Below are 25,441 nucleotides of genomic sequence, written 5' to 3'. Positions count from 1 at the left end.
TGTCCACGTTTTGACGGTAATGGATAATATATCTCATGCACTCTTCAGTCGAAGCCTGTTGTTTTTCCCCAGTAGAATAAGATTCGTATTCTTTGTAGAATCGAATATCCATCCTTTCGGATGATGAGTGTTTTGGCATATATACCAATTCACGTTGTCGGTAGGTCACCTATTATATACCCAGTAACCGGTATCCCTGGTGTTTCCTTCCATGTGAGTATATTGTATACGTTCTGACGGTAATAGATAATATATCTCATGCGAGTATACTATCCATGTTCTGACGGTAATGGATATTATATCTCATTCGCTCTTTGGGTTTGTTTCCCCGGCTGAGTAAGATTCGTTTTCCCATTGTGGATTCGAATGTCCATCCTGTAAGTCGATTTGCTTTTTCAAGCCCTCCTTTCGGATGATGAGTGTTTTGGCATGTATACCAATTCACGCTTTGGTCGGTCACCTATTATATACCCAGTAGCCGGTATCCCTGGTGTTCCTTCCTTTCTGCTCCTTATTATGACCTTGGTCCCCTGTGGAGTCAGATTTTCCTGAGTTGATGTACCTTTTTCAGGTCTTTCTCAGATGTTTGGTTGATTGATATCTCTCACCCTTATACCAGTCTTAGATATTCATTCTTCCTGAGTTTGTTACCCTCATACCGGTAACACCTCATTTCCTTGTTGCTTCTCCAGGAGAGTCTCTTTGTTAGACCTTCTCCAGTGGAGTTTCTGGTGGTGATTTTTACCCTTTTGCTGTTTTGGAGTTTTCCCCAATATGTGCATTTTTCCCCGGCAGGGAGGTTCTTTGTGAATCTTTTCCCCAGTCCGAGTCCGGATTTTCATCCGAAGTATCTTTTGTGGATAGCTTGAGTCAGCTTGAGTCTTTCCAATGGATGTGTCTTCCTTTGGAATCCTTCTTTTCCCCGTGTGAGTCCTTCACTCCCCAGTAAGGTCTCCAGTCCAGTCGTGTCCTGTTCACGCAGTGTCAGTTTGTTCCCTAATTCAGAGTCGTGTCCTGCTCACGAATTCTTTTTTCTTTTTCTTATCCCCATGAGAGTCCTATTAGAGTCTCTGTTCCTGGTGAGTGAATTACTCCGATGGATCGTCTTTTCTTTGTGGACCCATATTCCCCACAAAAGTTGTTTCTTTTGCATGCATACATTTGCACCATGAGGTCTCTTAGGGACCAAAATTTGTCTCATTACTGTTGTTTAAGCCCATTCTACCGCGTCGAGATGAAGATTTCTAAACTTCACTTCTCCGGCTAGAATGACCTTAAATAGGGGCATCTGTAAGACCCCAATTTTGACCCTAAGATCCCTCATGGCATCATATCATATCATCACATTGCCTCAAGGATCATTGTGCACCTTGCTTTCTTCCCAGTGGGTGGGTTATCTTCTGAGAGTGATTCTTGATTACCAAGCATGTTTTGCATTTGTATATCAATTGCTTTTCATTGTATCACTAACCCAAAGTACAAAAATATGTCATCTAACCTTTGTCTTGCAGATGAAGCAACCTCAGGTCAAAGCAGTCAAAGGCAGTCATTGAGCAATAGATGATGGCCATTCTTGAGAATTTGGACCCCACAATCATTATCAAGAGTTCATATGAGCTATGATGCCATTTTGAATTAAAATCCCAAGTGGTAGAGGCTTGAATTTCATCAGAACATTGCCAGGTCAACTGGGGGCCTAGAAAGTCAACAACAAAGTCAACTGTTGGATTTGGAGGTGGGAAGTGATTAGAAATACTTCATTCATGTTCAAACAAGTCTCATTTGACATTTCAAACATCAACATTGAAGAAAATAAAGTCAGGTCAAAACTTTCCAAAAATAGAAAGTGACCTATTATTCAAATTTGCCAAAAATGGAAAGGTTTTAACCTAACTTCAACTTCAAATTACATCATCAAGAAAGCTTCAAATGAAATTTTGTTGAACATGAAAGTTGTAGATCTCTCTCTCCCATTTCCAAGAAGTCGAAGATCATCAATTTCTCATGAGTGGTTAAGGAGATATGATCAAATCATGGCAAAGTGTACTTAAAGATTCAAATGGCCATAACTTCTCCACCAAAACTCCAAATTGGATGGCTCTTTTTGCATTGTTCTTATTTTGACCTCTACTTTCCAAATCTTGCATTACATGACACAAATTATCATCACATGAGCATTTGCATTTCATTTGATTTTTGGAGGGAAAACATGTAGTTTAAAATTGGTGCATTATTTGAACATTCTACCATTGCATTTTGCTCCAAAACAGAATTTTGAGTGGATTTGAATCACAATTCGTGCACTGTACACCATGCATTTTCATGCATAGGGTGAAAATCAAAAATTGCACTTACACCTCATTTTGCTAATTCAACTTACCATTGGCTAAACATGATTAGAAGGGTGATTAGCATAGCATATATAAATGAAACCCTAACTATTTTCAGCAAAAACAACAATCATAATTTCAGATCTAGATCAAATTCTTCACACTTTTCTCTCAAAATTTTCTTTCAATTTCTTCAAACAAATTGCATTTATCTTGATCAATTCATCTTTCTGAAGCATCATTGGGCAAGATGGAACATAGATCCATAGCAATTCGTGCCTGTTTGAAGCATATGCAAGCTTGGAAGCAACAATGGTGATGTCAAATTCTGTTGGATTCAAGAGCAATTGAGCTTCGGTTTTCTCTTCCAATCAACTCTACTAGCATCATAGAAGGACTGTTGAGCATTACAAAGCCTTGAATCCATCGAATTCCACTTTTGCTCTTCAAGAGGTACATTAGTTGCTTAAGTTCACTTTGAACTTGCTTTTGCTTGGTTGTTTAACCACTTAGGTATAACCTCTCTTCTTCATGTAGTCTGGAAGACCTGTCCTGTTATATGGGCAGGCAACTGTATGAAGTCCTCCTTAAGAGGCAATGCTTGTGATTGTTTACTTTTGTACCAAGCAGGAAAAGTCCTCTTATGAGGCAATTGGCAGATAGAAGAGATGTGTAATCCATCTCCTGTTATTCAGTGTGTCATCCCTTTGCTCACATAACATGTTGATGCATTGTGGATATTAACCCAGGATCTTATAGAGTCAAATCACTTGTGGAGAAGAGTTCCAACTTTTTGAACTCCCACACTTTCTATTATTCAAAGCTCTCCCAGGCCAGGGATAAGAGCTATGAGGCACACTCCTCATCTCCATTTCATCTGCTTCACCCTAACTCTCAATGTTAGGGTTAAGAGCTCCTATTACCCCATTCCAGTTGACTTTAAAGTCTAACCTTGTTTGAGCCTAATTGATTGTATACAGTGTGTGCTAATTGACTTGTTTGGTTGATTACCTGATTCATCCGTGCATATTTGCTTATGTGTGCCTTTGTGCATTTATCATCATTAATTGTACATCATTGCATGATCATTGTTCATATCTTTGTGATACTTTTGTTTGTCCATGGAGGAGACAAGCATAAGTCCATTACTTGGCAGTTGTTCCTATGATATGGTGGGAGACTAGTATAAGTCCATTAATTGGCATCTGGTATCCTTGTTATTTTGTTTTGTGAGACCAGTATAAGTCCATTGATTGGCATCTGGTATCATTGTTTCACTTTGTTTTAGGAGATTGGTATAAGTCCATTTATTGGCATCTGATATCCATGTTTGTTTTAGGAGATTGGTATAAGTCCATTTATTGGCATCTGATATCCATGTTTGTTTTAGGAGATTGGTGTAAATCCATTGATTGGTATCCGGTATCCATTTTGTTTAATGAGATTGGTGTAAGTCCATTGATTGGCATCCGGTATCCATTTGCTTTGTTGTTTATTTACTTTGCTCATTGACTTTTCCAAAGGAATCACTAGGATCATCTATATATGATCTCAAGAGGTGAACATCTAAGAAGTTTTACACTCCCTCACCCTCCCATCCTTTTGTTTCTTTAAACCTCCATCTTTGCATGTTAACTCAAACCCAAAACTATTGTGCAAACATTTTCATTTCTTTTCAAATTAGAAACCTAGGCTTTAAGCCTTTGATTTTTCAAACTTCATTTTCCTAATACTTCTTTGAATTGAATTCTAATCATACTTTGACCATCTTTTGTGAATAAATACTAATTGGTTAATTTCACTCATTCAATTGTTTTGTGGCTTTGTCCATTCTTGTTAAGTTTTCATACATTAGCCATAGGTTTGAATTATCTTAGTGGTTGATGTTAATCTCACCTTTTGTCCTTAGTGATTGAATTGTAAGACTTCCTTGCTTATTATAGGGTTAACCCCTCATTAGCAAGTTGAAGCTATTCTCACATGGTGGACTTGTTGTTTGTATAAGGTTGAGTTTTCTCCCGTGGATAATGAAAGACCTTAGGACTTTTGTTTTAAAATGAACCCACTCATATTTTGGAAATCTTTTAGCCGAACTACGAGGTTTTGATCCTGTAAAGGTACGTAGGCAATGGTTATCCATCCAAACACAAAAGTAATAACTTGTACATTCTTTTCTCATCCCTTCAATCCATGTTTGCACAATAAATATTTCATAAACAAATAACATTTCATTCAACAAGTGTGAAAAGGGCTCCCTAGGAGTACCTAGGACGTTTTGGCTGCCTAACACCTTCCCATTGCGTAATTTACCCCTTAGCCAGTTCTCTGATCTTTTCATTAGTTTTCTATGTGTAAAACTTCTTAGGCTTTTGTTCGCTTTTTAGCCATTCCTTTGGATAAATAAAAGTGCGGTGGCGACTCGATTCTTTGTATGCTTTGCTTTTGATTTAGTCAATAAATCATAAAGTGACGAATACACCGCTACAGAACCCTTTTCACAACTTGTTGTATCAGATGATTGTTTATGAAATATTTTTGTGCAAACATTGATTGGGAGGATGAGAAAAGAATATACAATTTTTATTATTTTTGTGTTTGGATGGAAAGATCCATTGCCTACGTACCTTTACAGGATCAAAACCTCGTAGTTCGGCTAAAAGATTTCCAAAAAGTGAGTGGGTTGATTTTAAACAAAAGCCTTAAGGTCTTTCATTATCCACGGGAGAAAACTCAACCTATACAACCACAAGTCCACCATGTGAGAACAACTTTAACTTGCTAGTGAGGGACCATGCCCTATAATAAGCAAGGAAGTCTTACAATTTAATCACTAAGGACAAAAGGTGAGATTCACATCAACCACTAAGATAATTAAGATCTATGGCTAATGTATGAAAACTTATCAAGAAGTGGACAAGGGCCACAAAACAGCAATTGAGTGAGTGAAATTAACCAATTACGAGTATTCACAAAGATGGTCAAAGTTGACATTAGATTCAATTCAGAAGAAGTATTGTGAAAATGAAGTTTGAAAATCAGAGGCTTAAGGCCTAGGTTTCTAGTTTTGAAAACAAGTGAGAATGTTTGCACAAAGTTTTCTGGTTTTGGGTTAACATGAAAATGGAGGTTTAAAAACAAAAAGGTGGGAGGTTAAGGGATGCAAAACTTCTTAGGTGTTCACCTCTTGAGATCATATGTAGATGATCCAAGTGATTCCTTTGGAAAAGGCAACAAGCAAAGCAAACAAGCAAGGTTCAAAAAGACATAAAGATGGAAACAGATGGCCAATAAATGGTCTTATATCCAACTCCACAACAAGAAACAAAATAGGAAACAAGTTGCCAATCAATGGTCTTATACCTGACTCCACAAAATGATCACAGGAAACAGATAGCCAATCAATGGTCTTACATCTGACTCCTCACAAGGCAAAATAAAATAGGAAATGGAGTTCCAATCAATGGTCTTATGTCCACCTCCACAAAACAAAGATGGAAACCGGATGCCAATCAATGGACTTATACTAGCCTCAAAACGCAAAGAAAACAAATGCAATAAGCAAGAGGAAACAAGTTGCCAATAAATGGTCTTACACTAGACTCCTAGGAAATGGAATGCCAATCGATGGTCTTAGTTCCAACTCCTACCAAATCATAGGAAACAAATGCCAATAACTGGACTTACAATTGACTCCTCAATGGACAAAACAAACAAGGAAACAGGTAGCCAATCTATGAACTTACACCTGAGTCCACAACAAGTGATCATAGGAAACATATAACCAATCAATGGCCTTACATCTGACTCCTCACATAAACAAACATGCTATGAAAAGCAAAAAGCAAGCACATGGAATGATGCAAGTAGATATGCAAAAGCAAACATGAAAGATGCATAGTTAAGCAATCAAGCAATCAGTTAGCACACACTATACACAATCAAGAGGCTCAATCAAGGTTGGGCTTTAAACAAGCCAATACTGTATGGGTGTTTTGAGCTCTTAACCCTAACATTGAGAGTTAGGGTGAAGCAGATGAAATGGAGATGAGGGTTATGCCTCATAGCTCTTATCCCTGGCCTGGGAGAGCTTTAATCAATAGAAAGTGTGGGAGTTCAGAATGAAGGAACTCTTCTCCACAAATGTTTGACTCTATAAGATCTTCGGTTCTTACTCACAATGCATCAACACATGGTGTGAGCAAAGTAAATGACACAACTGAATAGCAGGGGATGGATTACACATCCCTTCTATCTGCCAATTGCCTCTTAAGAGGACTTTACCTGCTTGGCACAAAATCAAACAAACAAAAACATGGCCTCTTAAGGAGGGCTTCAGACAGGTGCCTGCCAAAGTAACATGACAGGTCTTCCAGACTACATGAAGATTAGGGATTATACCCAAGTGGTATGCCAACCACAAGCAAAGCAAATCAAAGTTCAAATGAACTTAAAGCAACTTAAGTACCTGTGTAAACAACTAAACAAATCAGTACAATACTCAGTCAAACAGACAATAGTCAATAACCAAACAATCCCAATGTACAACATATAAGCCATAAGGCAAACTCAAATGAGTTATCATCAACCTACAAAACAGAAAATGTTAGCAATCAAAAGCAAATATCAACAATCAAATGATGAAGCATCATTAACCATGGAATTTGGATGCTTGGTCCTGAAATTCAAAGCTCAAATGTAAGTCCAAACCACTAGGTCAAAGCCTAGGGTCAAAGGTGAAGAAAAAATTCAAAAGAGGAGCTGAAATTCATCATAATGCAACTTCAAACACATATTAACATGTCCTAAAAAGGATCAAAGCAAAATCATCAAGCAAGGCCATGTATCAAGCAAGAGAAGCCAAAGACAATTTCAAAGCTCATATTTAGACATCATGAATGAAAATTCCAAATCAAAACAGAAATGATTCAAATAATTCTGGAAAAATTCATGAGCATTCAACACATTGTAACACCCCAAAATTTGCTCTCCTCATTCATGCATTCATTTAGCATTTCATATTGCATTTCATCATGTCAATCAGAATTAGATCCAAAAAAAAAAAATTAATTAATTAATTAATTAATTAAATAAATAATTAAATAAATAAAATATAATAAAATTTTTTGGACTGGACCTTTCTCAAAAGCCCACTAAGCTACCAATATTAGCCTATAAATACTAGAGTTTCATTGAAACAAAAGCCACACAGAAGAGGAGAAGAAAGAAGAGAAGCAAAATACTCTGAGGTTTCCTTGGAACAAAACCCTGAGGAAAAAGATAGTGAGAGAAGACCTAACGGAGTTCAGAGCAGCCTCCAAACCCCGAAGGGAACTCAGCTACACAGAATCGCCTCTGCCTCACATAAACCCTGAAGATTGTTTTGTAAACCTCACGGGTGTAACTCAATTTCAATCAAGCTCTCCAATCAGGTTTGCCTTTATTCCCATTACCTTTTGCTTTGAAGTTGAATACTCTGAATGTATGAGGTATGATGGATGAATTTCATTGGGTTTTTCGCCCATGGGTTTAATATGTATATGAATGTATAAACAATGCCTTGAATGTTTAACCGTTTAATTTTTGAGTGTATGCCACAGGGTTTGAGATTTCTGAAACCATACTGTTATTCATGAAAAAAATGCTTATGGTGTTTCACTAACCCTTTTGTTGAGTTTTTGTGAGGGCTCACATGACTTTTGCAGGGATAACTTGCGTGGTTTCCCACTTTATTTGTGGGATAACCCCTGGAGGTTCATTCCGATTACCTGTACTGACTCACTTTTCTTTGATGGCATTAGCTTGGAAGGATCTCAGGGTTTCTTACTCCTCTAATTGCTGTTACTTCGGATCTTTATCCACGTGGTACTTTTACATTTTTCCCGCATTTTACTGCTTTCCTAGCTGGAAGACCTCGATAGGAGGCAACGTTTGAGCCCCTTGGTGGCATTTTACTTTGAGATACATGTTTTGTGTTTTGTATTCATATCCCTGCAGGTAGCGCGGTTCCTTCGTCAAGGACTGCCTTTTTTCCCTCGAGCATCCCAAACCCTAAAACCCAAAGCAACACGTTAACTCCTTCTACTATAGGCGAGTAAGTCTCCAAAGGTCGAGCATCCGGTAGATTGCGTAGTGACGTCGTTCGTCCAAAACCCAATCCATAACCCCGTAGTTAGCCGAACTACATTTTGCTCTGATTCTCAGGCCAGATGAGATACGTAGGCATAAGACACGATGTCTTAGCGAGCACACATCCCCCCAACCCATAGGCCAACCGAGCTACGAAGACTCTGATTCTCATATTCAGATGAGATACGTATGCAGTGGATGCGACATCCGCGCGAGTCATTTTCATTTAACCCTTTTTTTGGTAAACAACACAAGATAAACCCACACCCTTTAGACAAAAAACACAAAAGTGGATCCCGTAGAGTACTACGGATGCGTAGGGGTGCTAATACCTTCCCTCCGCATAACCGACTCCCGAACCCAAGATTTGGTTGCGAGACCCCGTCTTGTCCTTTCCTTTTTTCAGGTTTACTTCGAGCGTTTCCTTTCCCTCCCTTGGGATAAATAACGCACGGTGGCGACTCTTCTGTCTTTTTCTTTCGCCGGTTGTTTTTTTTTCGCACTGTATTTTTCAGGTTGCGACAGCTGGCGACTCTGCTGGGGAGCCTAAGAAGTTGACCTCTTGCTGGTCCATCTTCCCTAAGCGAGTCCCTCTTAGCTTTTGTAGTTTGTTTGTTTATTGGGTGTTCATGCTTTTGTACAGTTATTTATTTACCTGCTTTACCTTATTGCATTGTGTACATATCATTGTTGTATCTGTTGGTTGGCTATGGCTGCTTGGTGATCTTTGTGAGATGAGTTCTATACCCGAACTCGAGTGCACTTAAGATAGGAGAATGGCATAGTCCTGTCGACTTGTGTGGAGTTATTCCTTAGCGAGTTGACTTGCAAGCCCATTCACTTGGTGGAGGTCATGTTGAGATCAATAATGTCACATAAGTAAGTTGTGGTTAGACATTACTTGTTCCAATATAGACCTAAGAAGCCGAGGACCTTAGTTTACCAAACCCATCTTGGCCTATTCGTAGGACGTAGTGCGAAAGTCGTTCAAATGTAAGATTTGATACGATTGTTACGCGATACCACACTCATAAGAGTCTCTCTTGAGAATATTGTTGGAATACGAGTAGTCGTTCCTCTGATAATATCCGAAAGATGGGATTATGACTATGGGAACCTTTTGTAGAACATGTTTGGCAGGTTTAAACCTTAGTACACTCCTTTTGGGTGGTTCTTAACCTAAACTCCATGCTCGTGACTTGCAACAAACCCTTGATTCATGGTTAATCCGATCAGGTATCCTTAATATCAATGAAACTCGGGTGTTGATAAGGTGTAAACCATAATCAACCAAAATGGGTGGTTGATATTAAGGATAACATGATCCATCCCATGACCTTTGTTTGGTGTGCTCTTAATTTCTCTCCAGACAGTGCAACCTGACAGATGTTCAAGCGGATCCATCAATTCTGATTGACATGCCTTTGCATTGCATAACATCATCTGCATATTTGCATCCAACATCTCATGCTTATTCATTTGCAGGGTATTCCCTTTCAAAACGGGGGTGCCTTAAAACTGAACAAGCAGTGCATCGCATACCATGCATATTAACCCTTGTCTGTTTTGCAGGTGTCACCGCAGTGTCTAATGTTTGTTCCCTGTATTAGGCAGTTATTAGTCCCAAGCAAGTTCACAGATACCCGACAAAGGAAAACCGTCCATGACTACCGATGGACCAAGTACAGAAAGAGCTGGCTGATATGCGTGAAGGCCAAGCGAAGCTGAGGGAATTGGTTGAGCAACCGAGACCCGATCCGGAGGTGGAGATACCAAATGCTGAGGGAAACCCTGGTAACCCTGGGAACGCTGATAACCCTGTGAACACTTGAAACGCGGGTAAGGCAAATGTTGATGGAAACCCGAGTAATGTTGGCAACACAGGGAATGTTGGAAATGGTATTGGCGGAAGGTACAATGTGAATCAAGGAATTCGGATTAACGGGCACCCCGTTACTGAAGATTGTCAGTATGATCAATTTTCTTTGTACGACGAAGCCCTCGAGACCACTCGCCGTATGGATGAGCTTGCTGAGAAGCTCAAATCTTTGGAGTCTCAAAATTCCTTAGGTTTTGATGTCACAAATCTTGGTCTGGTTCAGGGAGTGAGGATTCCTCACAAGTTCAAACCCCCTACTTTTGAGAAATACAACGGGGCTTCTTGCCCACGCACTCATCTCCAATCTTATCTGGGAAGGTTGGGAGCTCACACGGAAGATGAAAAGCTGTGGATGTACTATTTTGAAGACAGTCTAACTGGAGCTTCTCGTGAATGGTATTCTCATTTGTCTCGTACTACCATCAAGAGCTGGAAAGACTTGGCAGAGGCTTTTATCAAGCAATATCAATACAACTTGGACATGGCTCCAAATCGGACCTTGTTGCAAGGTATGTCTCAGACTGCCAAGGAAACCTTTAGAGAGTATGCTCAGCGTTGGAGACAGATTGCTGCGTCCGTCCAACCCCGTATGTCCGAAAGGGAGATGGCGGACATGTTCATGAACACTCTTCAAGGAAATTATATTGAGAGATTGGCTGCTTGCCCGTCAATCAGCTTTACAGAGATAGTAATTACTGGAGAAAGAATCGAGAGTCTGTTGAAGATGGGCCGAATTCAAGACAATCGTGCTTCCAACTCATCAAGTCCCAAGAGACCGTTTGCTGGTAACGGTCAGCGAAGAAAAGAAGACGAGGCAAGCGTTGTGTATGCCGGCAAAGGCAGGGGTAGAGGACGCCCTAATTATTATCAAGATCAAGTGGCCGCAGTCACCATTCCAACACCTGTTCCTCAACCGCAATATCATCCGCAACAACAACCCAGGTACAACAATCAACAACAAGGAGGTATTCCGGGTCAGCAGAGACACTATCAACAACGTCCAAGGCAGATGGACCGGGTCATCGAGCCAATCCCAATGCCTTATTCAGTATTACTTCCCAAGCTGATTGACATGAATCTGGTTACATTGAGAACTCTGGCCCCACCAATCGATCCCAATAATTTGCCTAGAGGTTATGATGTCAACGCCAGATGTGCTTTTCACTCCAACGCACCTGGCCATACTACAGATAATTGCAAGGCTCTCTAGTTAAAGGTACAAGATTTGAGAGATGCCCAGGCTATCAATTTTGCTCCGGTGCCTAATGTTATCCAGAACCCGATGCCGGCTCACGGCGGGCAGAGGATTAATGTTGTTGATAGTGGGGAAACTTTGAATTTGGTTTCTGATGTGACTAAGGTGAAGACTTCGCTATCGGTGGTTAAAGACCGACTTCTGAAAGGACAGATTTTCCCGGGCTGTGGGGAAGAGTGCTGAAATTGTCAAGCTGCCGAAAACGGATGTGACAGTTTGAGATGGGGTATTCAGCAACTGATAGATGAAGGTTGTCTTCAGTTCGATCAGGCCCGTCCAGTGAAGAATGATGTGTCGACAGTGACGTTTTATTTCACTCCTGAAGAAATATATGTTCCCGAGAAACTCGCTCCGACAACAATATATTTCCCAGAAAGTACAGAACCAGCAGCAGTGAACATCGAAAGTTCAGCACCAGTTGCAATTTACTCTGACAACCCTCAACCGACTTTGGTTGGTCCGATCACCATCACAATACCAGGACCCGTTCCGTATGAGAAAGACAGTGCTATCCCATGGCACTATGGGGCTGATATCTACTGCCAGGGGCAGAAAGTTAACGAAGAAGACATTGACATCGGTAGCTCCGCTGTAGACAATGTCGGAGGAGTTGGTGGCTTCATTCGCAGTGGACGCCTATTTGCACCATCAACATTACGCGCGAATGCTGAAGCTGAGGCAGCTACCAAGGCTAAAGGGAAACAGATGGCCGCCGAAGAGGTTACTACTGAGGAAGATCCTCCTAAGACCGCATTCGAGAAGGAAGTGGATGAGTTTATGAGGATTATCAAGAAAAGTGACTACAAGGTAGTCGACCAGCTAAATCAGACACCCTCAAAGATCTCCATTCTCTCACTATTGCTGTGCTCTGAGGCGCACAGAGCAGCCTTGTTGAAAGTACTGAATATGGCCTATGTTCCACCGGAGATAACTGTTAACCAGTTGGAGTCGGTAGTTTCCAATATAAACGCTAGCCGGGGGCTAGGTTTCACCGATAATGACCTGACACCTGAGGGCAGGAATCACAACAAAGCCTTGCATATCACAATGGAGTGCAAAGGGGTGGTGCTTTCCCATGTTTTGGTTGATACAGGCTCTTCTCTGAATGTTCTTCCAAAGAAAGCCTTAATGAAGTTGGATTGCGATGGCATCATCCTGAGGCCAAGTAACTTAGTTGTGAGGGATTTTGATGGCTCTAAGAGAGCTGTCTTTGGCGAAGTTGAGTTGGCAGTTAAGATTGGACCGCAGGTGTTCAAGAGCACCTTTTATGTGATGGATATCCAGCCTGCCTACAGCTGTCTGCTAGGTCGGCCTTGGATTCATGCTGTCGGTGCTGTTACTTCTACCCTCCACTAGAAGCTCAAATATGAACTAGAAGGTCAGATCGTCACTGTATGTGGTGAAGAGGATATTTTTGTTAGCCACCTGTCTACATTTATGTTTGTAGAGATGGACGGCGAGATGCATGAGATGCTGTGTGAGGGCTTCGAAACTACAAACATCAATGAGGTCGCGCCCGAAGCTGTCTTTTCACCTGAGTTTGAGAAGGCCGGGACTTCTATCTCTTCATACAAGCAAGCTGTCGAAGTGGTTAAAGCTGGTAATGCCCAAGGCTGGGGCAAATTTGTGGAGCCAGTCATCAAAGAAGACAAGTTTGGATTGGGGTATGCTCCGGGATCTCAGAAGAATGAAACCAGTACTCTCTCCAGCGGGGGTTTGGTTTCCCCCCACATCGTCAATGCTGCAGATGAAGACAAGGCTGACAGCGACTGTGACTTAGATAGCTGGATTCGCCCGTGTGTCCCAGGAGAAAAGCTCGACAATTGGTCATCCGAAAAATCGTCCGGGTTATTCTGCTGAAAGAGTGATTTTTATTGTTTTCCTTTTATTACATGCATAATAAAGTCTTACACTTTGCCCAAGGTGTAATGACTCATTTGTAGGGCCATCCATTTAGTTACGTTTCGCAATTATTTTTATCATCAATAAAGGACGGCTTTTGCAAACAATTTTGTGTTCTCTTTCTTTCAGTTTTTTTACTTTTTACAAAAAAAATGGCAATGTTTCTTTTTTCGTTTTTCCTTTCTTTCAAAAAAAAAATCTCTCATTCTAAGGTAAAGCATGATCCTCCATCATGAAGAGCCGACCACCCGGATCTCACTGCTAACGACACTGCTATGGCCAAGTATGACTTCGATAATCCTATCTATCAAGCCGAAGAAGGGGCTGAGGAAGATTGTGAATTGCCTGAAGGGTTAGCCAGATTGTTGAAACAGGAGGACCGAGCTATTACACCTTATCAGGAGGTGGTTGAGACCATCAACGTTGGTACCGAAGACGACAAGAAAGAGATCAAGATCGGGGCAAGTCTACAGGCCGAGAGGAAAGACTGTTGACCATGTACTTGACTGTGTTAGAAAGGTCAATGGGTTGTGTGCTCGGTCAGCATGACGAGTCAGGTCGAAAAGAGCATGCAATATACTACCTTAGCAAAAGTTTACCGACTGTGAACAAAGATACTCATTGCTCGAGAAAACTTGTCGCGCTTTGGCATGGGCTGCTCGCCGACTAAGACAATATATGTTGACTCACACGACTCTATTGATATCAAAAATGGATCCAGTCAAGTATATTTTTGAAAAGCCATCACTTACCGGAAAGGTTACTAGGTGACAAATGATACTGACAGAGTATGACATCCAATACACTTCACAAAAAGCCATCAAGGGAAGTGTCTTGTCAGACTATCTTGCAGAGAAACCGATTGATGATTACCAACCTATGAGGTTTGACTTTCCTGATGAGGACATCATGTTTCTCAAATCGAAAGATTGAGAGGAACCACTCCCTGAGGAGGGGACTGACCCTGAATCCAAATGGGTTATGATGTTTGATGGGGCGGTCCACGTCAATGGTCGCGGAGTTGGTGTAGTATTGATCACACCGGAAGGGGGTTCATATGCCATTTGGTGCCAGAATAACTTTTCCCTGCACCAACAATGAAGCCAAATACGAAGCTTGTATCCTAAGAACTTGAGGAAGCCGTCAATATACATATTAAAACCCTGGATGTATACGGGGATTCAGCTTTGGTCATCAATCAAACCAACGGGAAATGGTGCTATGCTGGAACTACGTACCCAGAATTGACGTATCTCGGTCAGAGACGAATGAAGAAAGCATTTGGTCAGAAAGTGCGCTCTCGAGAGTATCGAGTCGGTGAATTGGTACTCAAATGAATTCTTCCTCCCAACACAGATCACAGGGGCAAATGGACACCGAACTATGAGGGTCCGTACATGGTTAAAAGGATTTTCTATGGCGGAGCTTTGATGCTAACAACCATGGATGGCGAAGGATTCCCGTCCCCTGTCAACTCAGACGCAGTTAAGAAATACTTCGCATAAAATATACCCGCTGGACAGTAAAAAGAATAGTCCAGGCAAAAAAGGGGCATCCCGACGAACCAAAAAAAAAAGAATAAAGAGGTTCGGGCAAAAATTAGGGATATATAAAAAAAAAAAAAAAGAGTACACCCGGTGAGTCGAAAACCCAAAAGGGCGGCTCAGGCAAAAATGGGTATCCCGGTGGATTGAAAACCCGAAAAGGGGGGCGATCCAGGCAAAAGTTAGGGAATGAGCGAATGACTATGATCTGAGTTCATCAGTGTTATATCACCGTTTCATTCAATCCGGCAATCTTCGAAGGTTAAAGATCGACTAATCATCCACTTCAAAAAGCAAGATGAGCAGAGCGTCTTGAGGACATACGAACCATAGCAGAGTCGAAACTCAGTGGGACCCCGTTTCCACATTGCCATTAGGATAGTTCTCTTTTTATAGCGATCACCTCTTTTCAGGGATCAGCTTCCTGATACCCTCGCCTATTCCTGGCACAAATTTTCTCCCCAGTAAGAGTCGAATAATTCAGTTAAAGAGCCTCTTTATTTTTCCTTTATCAGTTTGTTTGCAAAAATGTCCGAATTTTTGATAAAACATATTGCATATGAACATAATGGTGGCTTTTGCAGATGATTTGCACAGGAAAACATTTAAAATTGCTTTGAATGTGCTTAATCCCGGACGGTGAATTCAAACCGAGTAATTCCCCCGAGGCATACGTGTATTTTTGGTTGCAGGTCACAGGAACCGGATGCCAAGTCATGAATCCTCATCCCCAAGCGGCTGACAAAGTCTCTCCTCAGCAGAGCATGTTCCCCAACAGAGTTGACAGTATCCAGACTGTCTATCCCCAGTAGAGTTGACAGTATCCAGACTGTCTATCCCCAGCGGAGTTGACGGTGTCAGACTGTATCTTCCTAGCAACAGCGGAGTGGTTGCATACCCAACGGACAAGAGGGTGGTGTTCCCAGTGTTCATCTCATCCCCAACATTATTTCTAATAGATTTGTTCTAATCCCCAGCTAGAGGACGATTAGCAAGTTCATATCCCCAGCAAAGGTCGTTTCCTACGACATTTCCCTAGGAAGTGTTTTCCCCACAGACTCTCCTCACAGAGCCTCGCCGAGAAAAGTTTCCATAGTTGATACTCCCCCCGCAAGGTCAACTTTTCAAGCAGCCAATTTATTTTTGGTGGCTCATTGGTCCCGACAGACGGATCATTCCCCACAGAGCATTCAAGGATTGATACAGCGATCTGTTCCCTACCGGAGTTTGCTTCCCCAAGCAGATTTCTTTTACACCATGCATAACATTTGCATTTGCATGCATATCATATCAAGCATACACATAAGCTGATAAACAGGTTCTTCCAAGCAGACTGAAGAATTACTTTACAACCAAGGTCATGAGATCCAGCCCGAGGATTAAGCGTGAGTGATCCAGCCTGAGGGTCGTTTTGAAGATTCAGCCTGAGAATCGTTTTCTAGTGATCCAGCCTGAGGGTCATTTTGAAGATTCAGCTTGAGAATCGTGTTCCAGTCATCCAGCCTGAGGGTCCATTTCGAAGATTCAGCCTGAGAATCGTGTTCCAGTGATCCAGCATGAGGGTCATTTTTGAAGATTCAGCCTGAGAATCGTTTTCCCAAGAGTCAGCCTGAGGCTCAATTTGAAGATTCCCCAGTGAAGTCGCCTACAAGCTTTATTTCCCCAGCAAGTCTAATTGAGGAGTCGTTACAACATGTTCTAGCTCGAAGAATATGTAGGAAGCCCAAAAGTGGAATATTCTCGAAGCTGCATATCTAATATGAAGGTTGAGTGTAGATTTCAAAAGAGGGTTAACCAGCGCATGCCTCAGATGCGGGATCCTAATGACGGGAATTTATCATCAAAACAATCCAGATCTAGCCAGAAGATCGAAGTAGATTCAACCAGAGAATCGAAACAAAGGAGATCTAGCCAGAAGATCGAAGAAGATCTAGCCAGAAGATCGAAGTCAGGTCTAGCTCGAAGACCAGAAATAGATTCAGCCAGAGAATCGAAACAATTCAGATCTAGCCAGAAGATCGAAGTAGATTCAGCCAGAGAATCAAAGGAAATAGATTCAGCCAGAGAATCGAAACGGAGGAGATCTAGCCAGAAGATCGAAGAAGATCTAGCCAGAAGATCGAAGTAGATTCAGCCAGAGAATCAAAGGAAATAGATTCAGCCAGAGAATCGAAACGGAGGAGATCTAGCCAGAAGATCGAAGAAGATCTAGCCAGAAGATCAAATTCGTATCCAGCCCGAGGATCAAAATTAATATCCAACCAGAGGACTAAATTGAGTATAGGTTCAGCCAGAGGATCGACACTCCAGATTAAGCCAGAAGACTGATTCAGATCCAGCCAGAGGATCGGAAGAAAAATAAACAGCGCGGTGTATTTCCGCGTTTTTGTGGTGTTCTCGGAGCGCAAATTTTCGGTCTATCTTTGGTATTCAATCACAGCTCACCCCGTTTGTCTGATAAGCTGTTCGCTTTCATCCTACTCGGGTTAGCTGATGATTGACTAGGGGCAGTTGTAACACCCCAAAATTTGTCCTCCTCATTCATGCATTCATTTAGCATTTCATATTGCATTTCATCATGTCAATCAGAATTAGATCCAAAAAAAAATAATAATAATAATAAAAAATTTTAATTAATTAATTAATTAATTAATTAATTAAATAAATAATTAAATAAATAAAATATAATAATTTTTTTTGGACTTGGACCTTTCTCAAAAGCCCACTAAGCTACCAATATTAGCCTATAAATACTAGAGTTTCATTGAAACAAAAGCCACACAGAAGAGGAGAAGAAAGAAGAGAAGCAAAATACTCTGAGGTTTCCTTGGAACAAAACCCTGAGGAAAAAGATAGTGAGAGAAGACCTAACGGAGTTCAGAGCAGCCTCCAAACCCCGAAGGGAACTCAGCTACACAGAATCGCCTCTGCCTCACATAAACCCTGAAGATTGTTTTGTAAACCTCACGGGTGCAACTCAATTTCAATCAAGCTCTCCAATCAGGTTTGCCTTTATTCCCATTACCTTTTGCTTTGAAGTTGAATACTCTGAATGTATGAGGTATGATGGATGAATTTCATTAGGTTTTTCGCCCATGGGTTTAATATGTATATGAATGTATAAACAATGCCTTGAATGTTTAACCGTTTAATTTTTGAGTGTATGCCACAGGGTTTGAGATTTCTGAAACCATACTGTTATTCATGAAAAAAATGCTTATGGTGTTTCACTAACCCTTTTGTTGAGTTTTTGTGAGGGCTCACATGACTTTTGCAGGGATAACTTGCGTGGTTTCCCACTTTTTTTGTGGGATAACCCCTGGAGGTTCATTCCGATTACCTGTACTGACTCACTTTTCTTTGATGGCATTAGCTTGGAAGGATCTCAGGGTTTCTTACTCCTCTAATTGCTGTTACTTCGGATCTTTATCCACGTGGTACTTTTACATTTTTCCCGCATTTTACTGCTTTCCTAGCTGGAAGACCTCGATAGGAGGCAACGTTTGAGCCCCTTGGTGGCATTTTACTTTGAGATACATGTTTTGTGTTTTGTATTCATATCCCTGCAGGTAGCGCGGTTCCTTCGTCAAGGACTGCCTTTTTTCCCTCGAGCATCCCAAACCCTAAAACCCAAAGCAACACGTTAACTCCTTCTACTACAGGCGAGTAAGTCTCCAAAGGTCGAGCATCCGGTAGATTGCGTAGTGACGTCGTTCGTCCAAAACCCAATCCATAACCCCGTAGTTAGCCGAACTACGTTTTGCTCTGATTCTCAGGCCAGATGAGATACGTAGGCATAAGACGCGATGTCTTAGCGAGCACACATCCCCCCAACCCATAGGTCAGCCGAGCTACGAAGACTCTGATTCTCATATTCAGATGAGATACGTATGCAGTGGATGCGACATCCGCGCGAGTCATTTTTGTTTAACCCTTTTTTTTGGTAAACAGCACAAGATAAACCCACACCCTTTAGACAAAAAACACAAAAGTGGATCCCGTAGAGTACTACGGATGCGTAGGGGTGCTAATACCTTCCCTTCGCATAACCGACTCCCGAACCCAAGATTTGGTTGCGAGACCCCGTCTTGTCCTTTCCTTTTTTCAGGTTTACTTCGAGCGTTTCCTTTCCCTCCCTTGGGATAAATAACGCACGGTGGCGACTCTTCTGTCTTTTTCTTTCGCCGGTTGTTTTTTTTTCGCACTGTATTTTTCAGGTTGCGACACACATCCAACATGATCATCATACAAAAAGTCAGAAGCATCAAAGATCATTTGGCATGGAAATTAAATTGCACAAGTTGATCATCCAATTGTGTGACACAAATTGTCACACCATACAAACATGTGCATAAAACAGAAATGGTAAATGAGAAAAATACCAAACCAAACCTCAAACATCCATCAATATGTAATGAGTCATCATGCAAAATTTCATGCCAATTGGATTAAAATCAAGCATTTCACAATAGGAAGAGTGGAGCAAGGTCACAAATGTACACATGTTCACATATTCTAACACAATTCAAAATCCAGCCATGCACAACTTCAGAAATTAACACCAAAAAATTCTAGACATTCCAAGGATCAAGTGGCAAAAAACCAGGAATTATTTGCAGCATTTTTCAATTTATTGTGAATTTTTGAAGTTGGAAGAAAAAAATTAAAATCAAAATGATCACATGTACATAATTTGGAGGGAAATGGCATAATGAAGCATTAATTTGAAAAAATGGCTTCAGGAGGGATCGAACCAGGTTGCAATTTAAAATGAGGCGCTGAACAAATAATACCAAAAACATCACAACATGGAATCGAAGTGAGGATCATGGATCAAACGTGTTCTTCGCGCCTGAACCAGAGTCCAAACCCTAGCACTATTCATCACGGTGGCGCGCGGTGGAAAACACCGTCTTCCTCGCGAAGACGGTGATGAACAGTAGCAATGTCAAGACAATTTTTCCAGAATTATATAAAGCCTATACCGTTCGAAAGCTTATGCAATGGAGATTACAGATCAATCAAAATCTAATCCTAATTCATCATGAACAGAGAGAATCGAGCAAAAGAAGTTTGATGCACAAAAATTTATTCACACGTATCTCTCTCAATAATGCACCAAATCACATGATATTTAGCTCAGAATTATCAGCAAGGAAGGATCTACATGTACATGTTAATGAATTGAATAATTATGAGATTCGAAAATTGAACCTCTTGAAGATCAACTTCTGGAACCGCAGAATCCAAGGCTTGGCAAGCTTCAAGTCTACTCTAGAACACTTGTTATGAAGATTGATGAAGGAATTAAGGCTTGAAACAGCTTAGATCTTGCTTAACAATCAACTTCCATTCTTGAGTTCTTGAGCTTGCACCACACAATTCTTGGCCAAATTCTGCAATTGAGAGCTTGATCCACACCAAATCCAAGTCACAGAACCAGAAAATGCAATAAAATCGCAAGGTTATATGGAAGAAATTTGAATTAAGATTGAGAGAGAAAAGATGGAGGGAAAAAGTTTCTAGATCTAAAAATGGTGAAATCCCCCAAATTCTGTTATGATTATGGTATTTATATGCTGTACTAATCACACTGAAAATGTTAATTAGCAATGGTTAATGGTGATTAGCAAAAATAAGGTGTTTTGCAAAAAATTGAAAAATTGGTGGTGCATGGAGTAATCCAACGTGAACAGTGCCAATGCATGATCAAAACATAATTATGTATTGATACAAAGGATTATGCATCGATACATACTATAGCTTTGATTAATTTTAGAGAATTAATACAAGCATGTATCGATACAAAGCTCGTATGTATCAATACATAGAACATTTTGCCCTGCATGGATCGATACAAAACTCGTATGTTTCAATACATAGAACATTTTGCCCTGGATGGATCGATACAAAACTCGTATGTATCAATACATAGAACATTTTGCCTTGCATGGATCGATACAAAACTCGTATGTATCAATACATAGAACATTTTGCCCTGCAGGGATCGATACAAAACTCGTATGTATCAATACATAGAACATTTTGCCCTGGATGGATCGATACAAAACTCGTATGTATCAATACATAGAACATTTTGCCTTGCATGGATCGATACAAAACTCGTATGTATCAATACATAGAACATTTTGCCCTGCATGGATCGATACAAAACTCGTATGTATCAATACATAGAACATTTTGACCATGCACACTTGGTGATTATTTGATCATATCTCCTCAACCATTCATCAGATTCTCATGATCTTAGACTTTTTGGAAATGGGAGAGAAAGATCTTCAACTTTCATGTTGGACAAAATTTCATTTGAAGCTTTTTTGAAGATGTAAGATCAAGTTGAAGTTGGACCAAATTCCATTTTTGGAAACTTCCAATTATGGGTCACTTTCCATTTTTGGAAACTTTTGATTTGACCTCAAATTATTCAACCTTGATCTTTGAAATGATGAATAAGCATGATTTGAACATGAATGGGATGAAGAAACTCAATTTCCACACTCAAAACCCACAGTTGACTTTTCAGTTGACTTTCCAGTTGACTTTCTGGGTCTCCAGATGACCTGTTAATGTCCTGATGAAATTTTAAGCCTCTACCACTTGGGATTTTGCTTCAAAATGGCATCATAATTCATATGAACTTTTGTAGATGATCATGGGGTCCAAATCTCAAGAATAACCACCATCTATTGCTCAGTGGATGCCTTTGATGTGCTTGACCTGTAATTGCTTCAGCTGCAAGTAACAAAGGTTAATGACATATTTTTGTACATTTTTGGTTAGTGATTAAAAGAAAAGCAATGATATACAAATGCAAGCAATGCTTGGTGACCAAGAAACACTCTCAAGAAAAATATCCCACCCACAGGAAAAGAAGTAAGGTGTCCAATGATCTTTGAGGCAATGCAATGCTATGATATGATGCCATGAGGGATCTTAGGGACAAAATTGGGGTCTTACATCACCCAGAAATTAACAGGCAGGGTGCCTGCTCTGATGCCAATTGAAATTCTAGTTAACAGACTTTCGATATCACACGGGTTGTTATGACATCCAATTCTGCGCATACGAGAATTATGCAGAACCTAAAAAGTAAGTGCAGTAAATAACACAAGGAATTGTTTACCCAGTTCGGTCCAACATGACCTACGTCTGGGGGCTAGCAAGCCAGGGAGGAAATCCACTATTAGTAGTATTAATTCAGACCTTAAACCAATTGTTTAACCCTATCACTTAATACCTACCCAATGCAATTTCAATCTTACACTAAGATCAGAGTTCCTACTCACTCCCCCTTAATCACCTCAGTGATTACAACCTTTAATTAAAATTAAAGACAATTATGAAGTCACACTTCAAACAACTCTTGATTGTGCTTAACAACTTTAATCAAGATACATAGCACTCACGCTTAAAAGCTTAGAGTGACACAACACTTACAACTCAATGAACACCCTATACCAATGCAATCATCTCAGTGATAATAGCTTGGCTCACAAGATACACCTAATACAAGACACACAAAAATACAGCAGTGAAGTATGATGGACACACAAAATCTTCACGCCTAAAATCCCCGAGTTCTGAAAGAAGGATTGCCATCCTTTTATATTGCAGCACTTGGGCCTTGTACTTGTATTTCCTGAATTTAAGGTCAAGCGAGTTAACCTAAATTCCACAACTAGGTTACTAACAAATAGGCTATTTGTTAGGTTCATTTATTGTAGCTTAGTTGTTGGTTTCCTGGATTTTAGCTCAGCTGTTGACTTCCTGAAGAATAGCCTGAGAAAAATGTTGAAACAAAAAAACTAAACAACCTACAATTTAGCATATGTTGCCTGGAGTGAATGTCACAACATTTAGTTTGACATCCAAAGCATAGACCATATGCTAAGTCTGTTATCTTCCTGAAAATAGACTGTACAAATTTGTTGTACTGTACAGGACCAATCTGTCCATACTTCAGTAACAGCGTACATTCATAAATGTCAAAGCATCCAATTTGACATTTACACAATGAGCCTTACGTCAGGTCTGTTATCCTCTTGATAAGCAGACTGAGAAATATACTGAACTGTAGCAGACAACCAACCTGCCTATTATTCGGTATATGCTGTCAATGATGAATGTCATAACATCCAGTTTGACATTCAGACAATAGGCTTTGTGTCAGGTCTGTTATCCTCTTGATAAACAGACTGGAAACAAATACTGAGTTATTAAAGAACACCAGTTGATCTATTCCTCAGTAACTGTTGATAGGGATGAATGTCATAACATATAGTTTGACATTCAGTAGATCTTGTATTAGCTAAACCTGCAGCATACAACTCAAGTATGTCATGACATCAGTCAAGACATTAGAGTACAGTTAGATGTTCTAACATACAATGCAGTCAAATAGTCATCTCCACAGCATGTCATGACATCAGTCAAGACATTAGAATCCAGCTAGTGTTTTACCATACAATGCAGCCATTCAAACATCTACATCCATGACATGAATGCATAAAGAAGGGGAATGAGATGAAGAGGGAGGGGTGATGGATCACACTCAAATTGGACAAAGGAGGACTTTTACCAAGTTAAGATCATTCATTCATTTTGGGAGATGGAATATACATTCCATCAATCCCCTAAATCCAATGATCTTAACTTAACAAAGTCAAATCAACCTTGACCAAGGCCCAACAACACAAGTCAAACTTACAAAGTCAATTAAAATGGCTCCACACAATTAATTTAACATTTATTCAATTAAAAATACTAAAAATAATACATTAAATTAAATATGGTTGGTCAGTTTCCTAAAACCTCATCACAACACCAAAGAAATGGCCATGAGATTTATGATAGGACAAACAAGGTCAAAGGACCTTGGAGAAAAAAATTCATAATTTTTGGAAACTTAAAAGTAGTTTTAAACAATTAAAAATATTCACAAAATCAATTAAATCATGAAAAATATTAATAATGATCAAAAAAATAATTTTAATTCAGAAAATGAAAGAGGATTTTATTTAAATTATTTTGGTGAACCTCTCATATTTTTTGGATCAATATTAAAATTAATATGAATTAATGAAAATCAAAGGAATAAAAATAAAAATCAAAAAATCAAAAAAATGTGGACTACTTGATCTGCCTCATTAATTGAGGTGGCATATCAAGTGGTGTAGCGCGCGCGTTCCATGATGCGCTTGAGTCAACTAATCACACACTGGGTAATCACAATATATGCTCCTAATTAAAACATTTTGAAACAGATCAATGGCTCTAGACCACGCCACATCATTCCTGGAGCAAAGCGCCGGTCGTCTTCTCAGGCGACCTTGGCCGGACTGGTCCACTCATCACCACATCATAAATGAAAAAAGAGGACATGATCTTAAAGATAAAATGGCGTAGATCATGAATATCACCTCAATTTTAACTAACTCCAAATATATAGAGAGATACGTGGAGTTGAATTTTGAGGTGTGTCAACTGAGTTGCTTCGATTTGACCTCAAAGCAACTCAATCTTCTTGCCTACATTGGTAGGACTTTAGACAACCAAAGATCCAAGAGAATTGATGAGAATTGAGAGAGAATCGAAGAGAAGAAAAATCTGGAAAATACCTTCAATGCTGTGTAGAAATGGATCTATCTTGCTTCAATTCGTGCTAGATATTGCTTATGGAGCTTGTGGGAGTGGCTCAAGAACAATGCAAAGCTTTGGATCATGGAGTTTTTGAATCTCCAAACAGTGAGATTCAAACTCAAATTTCAAATGAATTCTCTCAAGTTTTCCTTTGAGTTGAGAGGGTTTGGAAGGTTGGGGGCAAAGCTGGCGCGCAAGGGTCATTTGAATTGATGCATCAGACCTCTATTTATAGCCAAGAGAAGTGTTATTTACACACTTCAAAAATTCTCCAAATTTGGTAATGCAATGCACATGCCTGCATGGGCTGGTACAAGCCCATGAAGCAATCCAATTAGGTCCATAATCAACTAAAATAAGGTATGCATGAAGCTTGAATGGCAAGGCAATGTTATTTGATTTTGCCAACTGATACAGGTCTGTTTACACCATTCGAAGACCTATCAAACGTAGTCCAAAACGAATGAATTAGGACTCTTTCGAAAGCTTAGATCAAGAGGAACAAATCTTATTTTTAACACTTTTTCATTTGGAACTTGTATCATGGTGCATTTTGAGGTGGAAGTTTGGAAATTTCAACATGTTGAAAACATTTCTAAGTGTCAAGTCACATATTCAATTATTCCACCTTGCTTAACTTTTTATGTGAGCTCCAAATGAGAAACGTGTCTTCATCAAAGTTGTATCTATTTCAAAAAAATTCGAAATGTTACCAATTTGACATCATTTGGATTTAGGATGAGTA

The sequence above is a fragment of the Lathyrus oleraceus genome, chromosome 5 (genome assembly GCF_024323335.1).
Source record: "Lathyrus oleraceus cultivar Zhongwan6 chromosome 5, CAAS_Psat_ZW6_1.0, whole genome shotgun sequence".
Taxonomy (NCBI): Eukaryota; Viridiplantae; Streptophyta; class Magnoliopsida; order Fabales; family Fabaceae; genus Lathyrus; species Lathyrus oleraceus.
The sequence above is the reverse complement of the archived record's forward strand: the minus strand, read 5'-3'. Positions refer to the sequence as shown.